At 49.4% G+C, this 9,639-nt stretch overlaps 1 protein-coding gene across 2 annotated transcripts in view; it reads right to left on the reverse strand.

Annotated features, from left to right (window-relative positions):
• Positions 1 to 2,671, reverse strand: part of CREB1 (cAMP responsive element binding protein 1) — a 40,585-nt gene extending 37,914 nt beyond the window's left edge. Inside the window, exon 1 of one of the 2 annotated variants that reach the window (XM_085066204.1) lies at positions 2,216 to 2,671. The gene's annotated coding sequence lies outside the window, so the exon portion shown is untranslated. The remainder of the gene's footprint in view (positions 1 to 2,215) is intronic. The other variant, XM_085066201.1, reaches the window with a different exon arrangement.
• Between the last annotated feature and the right edge of the window lie 6,968 nt (positions 2,672 to 9,639).

Genomic DNA, 9,639 nt, shown 5'->3' on the forward strand with positions numbered 1-9,639 from the left:
TGTTTGATTCTTCCATTTTTTTTTACCCAGAGTAGCAGACACACCTATCACCAAAACCATGAGAAAAAAAAAATTAGATGCAGACTGTTCAGTGCAGATCTGGACACCATACTGAGAGTACCAATCAGAACACTGGTGTTCTATGAATTAAATTAAAACCTTACAAATTATTACTCTCTTCTTTCCTACATGCAGCTATTGCATTTTAGGTCACCTGTAAGTGATGCTTAGCAAATATACAACCACCACTCTCTTCCCCTTGCTCTCTGACCTGTGAGGGCACAAAGCTGGTGAGGAAATGGAGATCTGTGTTGTAAAATATGGATCTGACAGTCTTCCACTCTTACTATGAAATAGAATAAAATAAAATGTTTTTCTAAAACTACAAAAAAACAACAAGCAAGGATTTTCTGTCCCATTTTTGTATTTAAAATGTAGTGTGTATTCCATCAACTCAAGAATGAATGAAATAGACAAACAATTACACTCTCTTTAATCACTGTCAACAGCTCAGATGTCTATTAATCAATTAAAACTTTAAAAACTCTCTTCTCGTGATGGTATTATTCAGTGAAGTGATGTAGAGCATCTTTGGCCTTCATTTCAAAAGAAGTGGTGGAAGTGACAGAAATTTATATACATGGAAGCATACATGTGAGTCACAAATACCCATTTTGAATAAAACTTATTCCAGTGACTTCATATTTTACTGTATAAATCCGTATTTGTTGATACAAGGAAAGGATGCAAGTAGAGTCTCAAAATTCCTGTATTCTGAAATAGTGTTTAGTGGTGCTCAGAATGGGACTAAACAGTGATACATTATATTTCTGAGAAGTCTCTGGTCTTTTATTTAAGAAACAGGAAACATGTTTCTAACCCCAAGGAAACACAAAAAAGAAAAAAGACAGGTGTTATTCCAGAAGCAGACTGTGAGCAGGCATTCCAATATTTAAGAAACAAAAATTTTAAAAGTGTTTCATGAAGAAAAGTCATATGACCATTAAAAATTTTTCATCCTTGCATACATTTAAGACATGTAACAATCTTTGCTTAAAAAGTTTTTTGAGTCTGCCACGTTGTTTTTACTTACTACTGTACACAAAACTGCAGATATCCAGGATTTGAAAGTAGAATAAAGTCAACACACTGTCCTCTATTCTAGGCAAGAAAACAGGAAAAAAGGCCCACAGCTGCAGCAAGGCAAGGCTGGTGTAAGGTGGAAAAAGACGTTTGAGCTGACATTTGCTACTAAAGCTGGGATAGAGGTCAAATCCTGTTCGCCGTGCAGCACCCAAGTCTGTGGAAAACTGGCAAAAGCAAATCCCAAACCGAGATTTACCAGCCGCAGCCTGGCTCAAGTTCACTCTGGGTTAAAAATACTACGCGGGGAGAAGCAGCGCGGCAAGAGGGAACTGTATCCCTGTTACGTGAGCTGCGCGCCGGCTCGGGCAGTGCCGTGCCCGCGGGTCCGCCCGGAGCGGAGCGCAGCGCAGCGCGGTGTTGGGTGACCACCGGCACCGCCGCCCGCCGCGGCCTCCCGGAGACGGAGCAACAGCGAGCCACCACACCAAGCGCTGCCCCGGCTGCCGAGCACAGATTTTATTAAAAGCTTCTCGTTACAGAGCCGGGGAGCGCCCCACGCACTCGTGTCCATCACGGCGGGAGTCTGTTTGTTTATCCGTACGGCGCGCTCGGGGCGCCGGGCAAGCGGAACTCCGGCGGGCGCGGGGGGCCGCGGCGGCCCCGCGGGAGGGTGCCCGGAGCCCGGCGGGGCCGGGGGGCGGCAGCGGGGCAGCGAGAGCCGGAGCGCACACGGCGGGGCGGGGAGGGGGCGCGGGCGGGAGCGCGGCCGCCCCCCGCCGCCGCTCCCCCTCGTCGTCGTCCTCCGCCGCCTCCTCCCGGGGCCGGGGGGCGCGGTGCCCCTTCCCCGCCGCGCTGAGCGCCGCCGCTGGCTGCCGGCAGAGCCGCCGCCGCCCGGCCGTGGCGGCCGCCGCCGGGCCGGCTCCCATCCGCCATTATCCTTTGTTCGCGGCGCGGCGGCGGCGGGGATGTTGCAGGGCTCGGCTCCATCTTTAAGGCGGGCGCCCCTCCCGCGGGCGGTGCGCGGCCGGGCCCCCGCGTCCTGCCGCCCGGCGGCTCCCCTGGTCCCCGCCGGGCTCCATTTCCTTCCCTCCCCCCCGCCCCTGTTTGCTGGGCGCCGTCCTCCTCTTACCGGTTACCAGGCTGCTCCGTCACTGCTTTCGTTCGCGCCTGGGATCTCGCCGCAGTTTTATTCTCTCCCCCACGTAACACACCGCGTCAAACTACACCTCCGCCGCGTCACTCACACACACAGGCGCTCCCAGCCCGGCGACAGGCAGGCAGCGGCCGACTGAGGAGCGCCAGCCAGGGAGCAAGCGCCGAGCGCGCCCGGCCCCGCACGGAAACCGCCGAGCGCTCACGGAAAGCGCCGAGCGCCCGGCAGGCGGCGGGAACGGCCGAGCGCGCCGCCGGCCCCCGCGGAAAGAGCCGAGCGGCCGCGGAAACAAACGAAGCGCCCCGGAGGGGGAGGCGGAAAGAGCCGAGCGGGCGGCGGGAAGGCGCGAGCGGCGCTTCCGCCCCGGGGCGGCCCGCGCGGGAAGCACCGAGCGGGGCTGCGGGGGAAGGGGGGAGCGCGCGCTCACCCCCCCGCGCCCCCGCCCCGCCGTGCGCGCGGCCGAGGCTGCCGGAAACTCGCGAGCGCTCACGGAAGGGGCCGAGAGGAGCCGGAGCGCGTGACCGAGCGCGCGCCCGCTTCCCCGCGGGCACCCGGCCTGTTTCCGTGCAGATTCACGGAATGGATCAGGGTGGGAAAGACCTCTGAGGTCATCGGGTCTCACCGGGGACTGAACACCACCATGCCGACTGGGCCATAGCACTAAATGTTCAAATTCCTGAAACACCTCCAGGGACGCTGACTCCACCACCTCCCTGGGCAGCCCATTCCAATATTTCACTACTCCTTCTGTGAAGAAATTCTTCCTAATGTCCAAACCTCCCCAGGCTCAGCTTAAGACTGTGCCCTCTTGTCCTGTCACTAGTTGCCTGGGAGAAGTGACCACCCCCATGTGGCTACAGTCTCCTTTTGTCCAGGCTAAACCCCAGCTCCCTCAGCCACTGCTCGCCAGACTTGTGCTCCAGGCCCTTCACCAGCTCCCATCTCCTTTCTCTGGCCACACTCCCACACCTCAATGCTCTCCCTGAATAGAAAGCCCCAGAACTGGACACAGCACTCAAGGTGTGGCCTCACCAGTGCCGAGTACAGGGGGACAGTCACTGCCCTGGTCCTGCTGGCCACGCTATTCCTGACACAGGCCAGGTGCTGTTGGCCTTGCTGGCCACCTGGGCACACACTGGCTCATGTTCAGCAGCTGTTGACCAGCACCCCCAGGTCTTTTTCTGCTGAACTGCTTTCCAGCCACTCTGCCCCAACCTGTAGAACTGCATGGGGTTGTTGTGATGCAAGTGTAGGACCTGGCACTTCATCTTGTTGAACATCATTGATCTCACCATTGATCCAGCCTGTCCAGATTCCTCTGCAGACCCTTCCTGCCCTCCAGCAGATCAACACTCCCACCCAACTAGGTGTCATCTGCTAATTTGCTAATGGCAGACTCCACGCCCCATCCATATCATCCATAAAGATATTGAATACACTGTCCTTGGGGAACACCATTAGTGACTGGATCCTGACTGGATGCAGCACCATTCACCACCACTTTCCAGGCCCAGCCATCCGGCCAGTTCTTAGCCCAGTGAAGAGTGCACCTGTCCACATCATGGGCTGCCAGCTTTTCCAGGAGTATGCCATGGGAGATGGTATCAAAGGACCAGGCACATCCCCCCAAAACACTGGTGCCATGAGGGACCTGCTAGCCCTGCCCCCAAAGGGCTGTACCCCTGCATGGGGATCCAGCTTCCTGCTTTGCCACCTCTCAAGAGGGACAAAAGTTGGCACCGCAGGGCAGAGAACCAGGTGTGTGTTTGTGCCTTGTCAGAGAAGAGAAGCAGCCATGTGCTGTGGTCCTCAATCTCATCTGCTGTGCCAGCATGGTGTCTGTCGCTGGGAGTTCTAAACGCTGGATAAGTGAACTGTTTGTGGGAAAGGTGTTTGAAAGAGCTGGTGCCACCAGGGAGCCCAGAAAGAGCCAGTGATGCTCCAGCCAAGTGAGTCCATCCCCATCTTCTCCAGTTCACAAACACAGCTGAATGCACTCTATGATTCACCCTGAAGAACAGACTGCTCCAACTACAAGCAAATGAAAACTAGCCATACTCAGAAAAGCTGCTTTTCATTTCCCAAGACCTCAAGATGGCACTACATAACAAGATTTGAAGCTCCCAGTCTGGTTCATTTTTGCAGCTGGCCTGGCACGACACCACTGCCAGGTGCTCTGCATCACATATCACTGGTGTGCAATTTAGTTCAGTTCATCTCAGCTCTTGTTTTCTCAAAAAGGTTGAACTGATTTTACCTATGCTGAGTTCCATCTAACTCCACCAAAAATTGCAAGACACGATGCAGGGAGCAATTACATCTATACTTTGCCTTAGATTTTGTTGATTACAGTTATTTTAAAATAAACTGAAAGAACCCTACCTTTGACATTTAAAAAGAAAAGAAGGTAACTGAGGTTAAACGGCGAAAACATTGTTTCATTGACAACATGTACTATGGCTTGGGCCACAGCACATTTTCTGCTTCCACTACACTTTTTCCCTCTGCCCTGCCTGCAGACAGGAGCTTCGAGGTTGCAGTGCAGCATAGCCTTGGCTGCCACCCGTTTTTGTCCTGGCTGTTTTGGACCTCTGCCATGCCTTTGGCTCATACCCATTCCTGTCTGCTGTGTACAGCTGACATAATTTTTGGAGATTATTTTGCCTTTTGAGAGTCTGCTAGGATATGAAAATCTCCATGTACTAAATAGGTCTTTTACAACTCCTGTTGGGAGCAGAATGTTTCTTCCACTTAAAGCTTTTGAGACAAGCGAGAAATCTAAAATCAGTGTTCTTGATTTGGTCCATTCATTGGCAGTGAATGGAAGTGCTTCTCACTCCAAATCACCAATAGAGGTGCAAAAGGCTTGTCTTACCATCACATCCTTCTCATTTCACAGGATACTGAGGTAGAGGGTTTTTTTAAATAGTATTTTGACATTTGAACTCTAGCCCCATTGCACAGAGTTCTAATATTTTAATGTGTGTTTAATAAAGTATCTTGTCTGCATTTTGTTATCATGTACAGATATAAATCAAACTAGGTAATTAAAAATATGTTTTAATTCATCTAAAACATGAACATTTTGCTAAAACTTCTGCATTTCCAGAAGTGATTCTGAGATCAAAGTATAAGTATTCAGCCTTTGTACTCCTTGTAGTAGTAAAGTATTTTGTCTGAGAAAATATTTATGATGAGCAGAACTAATGTAGCCATCTGAGTGCCTCTTGTTTGACTCATGGATTTCTTTAACTCTTTTCCCTTCCTTCTCTTTGCCCTTTGTGTTAATGTTTGTGTTCCCTCAGCTTTTTTTGCTCACCCAAGTGACAAAAATCACATACATTCACCACCCATGCATGTTTCCCAGAACTAAATTGTTTGCCCCTGTGCAGCAAGCCTGAAGAATCACAGCAATAAACCTTTAAGGGAATAAATTCTGCTCCTTGAAAGGCAAATGAAGTGCAATAACCAGATCTCAGCATATGGCTCCCATCAGAAACCTGGGGAACACTCTCAGCCTGAGTGATGAGAGTGCCACTGGTGGTCCTCCAGACCAGCCAGGACTGCCTTTACGCAGCTACACAGCTCCTAGCGTGGCTCTGATCCTGCTGCCCCTTTAGGGCTGGTCTGGCATCCAACTCTCTGCCAGTCCTGCTCTCACTCACAGCTCCCTGGTGGCTCTGCAGCACTTCTCTGAGAGTCCATCAGCTCACTGATGAGTTTGCACAGGGCATCTTGAGCAGTGGCTACTTCTCTGCTGGCCAGTGTAGGCTCCTCATATTACAGACAGCTCAAGAGAGCAGTTCATTGCAAACTAAAACAAATGCCTCCTATGGGCCAGATGCCTGAAGGGATTTGAGATTACACCCAGTGTTGTGTATCTCCATCTCTTGTGCCACCACAGAGGCTTAAACCATAAAAGGATGGAAGCGGGATTCATCCTTGACTCAGACTGGCTCAGTGGCAGGGCTGTATGAGTGGACATCACATACACAAATGCAGTGGAACCTTCCAACAGCTGTTTTGCACGTTCCTCCTTCCCTTCTGAGCAAAACTGGGGCACTAAGCAAGCTTAGAACTTTGGGAGAGGGAGTGAAAGTCTGAGCTGCAAAACCCCCTTCCCTCATTGACTACACCTTCCTTCCATGGCTGCCTCTTGGGGAATCTATAGAAAATGGGATGGCAACAATGTGCCGATTACCCACCAAGTCCAACAGGGAGAGGCTAACTTAGAAGCAGTTTTCTTCTTCATCAGCAGAAGTTTGCTTGATGATGAGTGAAACCCAGCAAGATTAATTACTTTTCTTACAATTAAGCCTTAGAGGCAAATTCATTAGCTTTGCAGCTTCCAGGTTGGTTACTCTGAGCATTGGATTCCTTGCACACAGCACTGCAGTTCAGTGCCCATGGCCCAGGGTTCATAGAGGCTAACAAGCGATGTGGAGATCAAGAAAGGTTTGTGGTGTGGCAGTCACAAGGCACGCGATGTCACCTGGAGCAGGCAACGCTGCTGTGGTGATAGCATGAAAGACAATATTTATAGTGGAAACACAGATGCACATGCGTTTTCAGTCTACATACAGCTGTAAAGACAGCAACACAAAAGTATTTTATACTGGCCCCAGAGATCTTTGGGAGTGATTTAACATAAAATTATCTCTCAGCATCAAACACTCGTTGACAATTTTTAGAGGACCACTGTGCTCTGGCAGTGCAGGAACAGGGAGAGTGTGTTTTGTACGAATATGACATTAAGCACAAGTATTGCTGGGGAGAAAAGAAGGCAGGGTGTGCTCTGGGGCTTTGCAGCTGTGTGCACTAATGGCTATTCTCCCAAGGAAAGGCAGAGTATTTACAAAAAATGAATGTGAAGGGGGACAGATGTTACATTAGACAGTAAAGCATCCAGCACTTTTCACTGTGCAGAGTATCGCATTGCAATTTCCAGCTTAGACAAACTGAGTGACTGATTTTAAAGCAGATGTACGAAAGGCAGGGGGTGCAAACATACCCCTGTGATGGACACGGCCGTTCAGTAGCACAGACCAAGCTCCCAACTGGTGCTGACTTTCTGAGGACGATGAAGATAATAAAGAGGTGTTATTCTGAAAGCCAATGACAAAGGCATGCCAGTCCTCCATTTCGGCTTCTGCTTCTGAGATAGATGGAGGCTTAACTGCAAGCTCCCATCCAGAGCAGTCTTCTATCATTTCATAGCCTCTCAGGATCAGCTAGAACTGCTTACTCATCAGGATACGGACAAAGCCCTACAGGTTTAGTATCTGCCACAGAGAACAAGATTCACTGGACTCCCTGAGCACTTTATTACAGAACTAGGTCTAAATTCACAGTTAACTCAGAACAAAGTAACCAAAAATAGAAATGGTTTTTCAACATCATCCCACTTAAAGTTAATGATCTGCAGCTCAGATCTGCCCTTACTGCTCTGGGACATTCATCATTGCTAAAAGTAATAAATCTTGCTGGCCAAATACAGGCTTTACAAGCAGGCAGATTGCATGCTCAATTAGCCCAAGGAAATTGGTCACTTTGCTTAACCCCTGCTGTTTGAAATATGGAGCCCCACTGCTGCACCATCCTGCTGGAGCAGCATCACGTCTCTTTCACTGATGGAGCAGCCAGGGAGGGGAAATCCTCTGCCCTGAGCCAGGGATTGAGCTGTTCCCCACCATACGTTTCCTTGTGTGGAGCAGAGGACCTTCCCAGCTCCCAGGCTGCTGCAGCAGGGTTTGCCCACTCTGGCCAGTGTAGCCATTGATTACAGAGCTCCGAATGCTTTGGTTACATTCTGTGCTAAATAGCAGCCCATTTCTGAATTATCAAATATCACCTCTCCCAGAAGCAGAGGGGATGTTTCAAGGGCAGGAGTATGGGAACAGATAAGCACAAGCAGCTTTTTGACACTTTGACAGTGTGCTGTGATTTCTAAGGATAGCCAGAAATACAAATCTTCTGGCTCCTTGAGCACATTGCAGAAAGCCCAGCCTAGCCCCCTGTTATAACTCCATGCAGAATAGGAAAAAGTCTAGGCTTTTGTTCAATCAATGAAAAATTCCTCCTGAAAGTCATGGTTTTCTTCCCTTTATAGCTTCACTTCTCTTTGTCTTACTCATTAAGCTGAATTTCTTCTCACTTTGCTTGAGGCCTGTTTAACCATTTCTCATTTGGATTACTTTGTTCTGAAAATTTAGACCAGATTCTTTACACAGTGTCTTCTCATTGCAGAGACATCCTAGCTCATGTAGTCCCAGGCTTCTGGGGACCCCCACTCCTTATCCAAAGATAAATGATGAATTGTGTTCTCACTAAACCCCCTTTTCACCAGGCTGCCTCCTCTGCCTCTATGTCTGTCCCCTCTGACTTAGCAAAGTGTCACTCAGGCTCAGCACTGCAGTGCCAGCTCAGGTACAACCTGCCAGCCTCCCTCCTCCGTGCTGCTTTCCCTGCCTTGGGATCGACAGATGCTGGCCCTGCAGAAGCACGGTTGTTGTTGTTATCCTATCTTATGGCAAGTCCCTCATGTGCCAGATGTCAGCAAAACTGCTTCGGGCTGAACCTCTAAAGGTCACGTAAGCTTTAAAGAGCATCTTGTGTTTTCATGTGACAGATTGTCACACAGAAGGGAGAATTGAAATGGTGACCAGGGAGGGGCTTAGAGATGCTGTAAATACCTGGTATCTCTCCAAACAATGGTGACTGTTTTTTTGTCTATTGAGCCCTTTTATCACATACCTCATGGCTTGTGGGCCTGGCTACACTCAAAATCTTTCTGTTGCTTCAAGAGCTAGAAAAAGCTATGACTGGTATAATTAGCATTCAATAAAGTACCAGGCATGGCCAATATAAAATTAATGGGATACTGACCTAGCACTGTGGTATACCTAGGACCCTGAATGCTATGAAGCAATTGCTGTCATGGGGCTGCATTGGCCCTACACATGAGGGAGGAGGAGTTGGGGCTTCCCAGTAACACACCAGTTGGAGACCTTTTCCTTTCAGAGGGCAATGGGATTTCATCAGCTGCACACGGAGGAAAAAGCTGTTGGATGAGACACAGTGGAAGTGAAAGCTGAAATGAGAAACCAAACCAAACACAGTAAATTCTGTCAGGGTGAAAAGGGAAGAGAAAGGGAAATTAGGCAATAATTCCTGGAAATGCCCTCAGCTTTGGCCCTGAGTGCCTACATTTTAACTCAGAGGTGGCTGTTCAGGGTGGTATTTTCTATATCACTCTGATGTTAAATACCCCATTTCTATTGGCACATCCTGCTGGTTTTGAGCCAGTTCCTATCATACAGAAAATATTATTTAGACTAACTAGCACAATTTGAAAAAAAATTAATACCACCCCTCCAGAAGCTAGCAAACACTAATTTGGT

The sequence above is a fragment of the Lichenostomus cassidix genome, chromosome 7 (genome assembly GCF_008360975.1).
Source record: "Lichenostomus cassidix isolate B80296 chromosome 7, HeHo_3.0, whole genome shotgun sequence".
NCBI lineage: Eukaryota > Metazoa > Chordata > Aves > Passeriformes > Meliphagidae > Lichenostomus > Lichenostomus cassidix.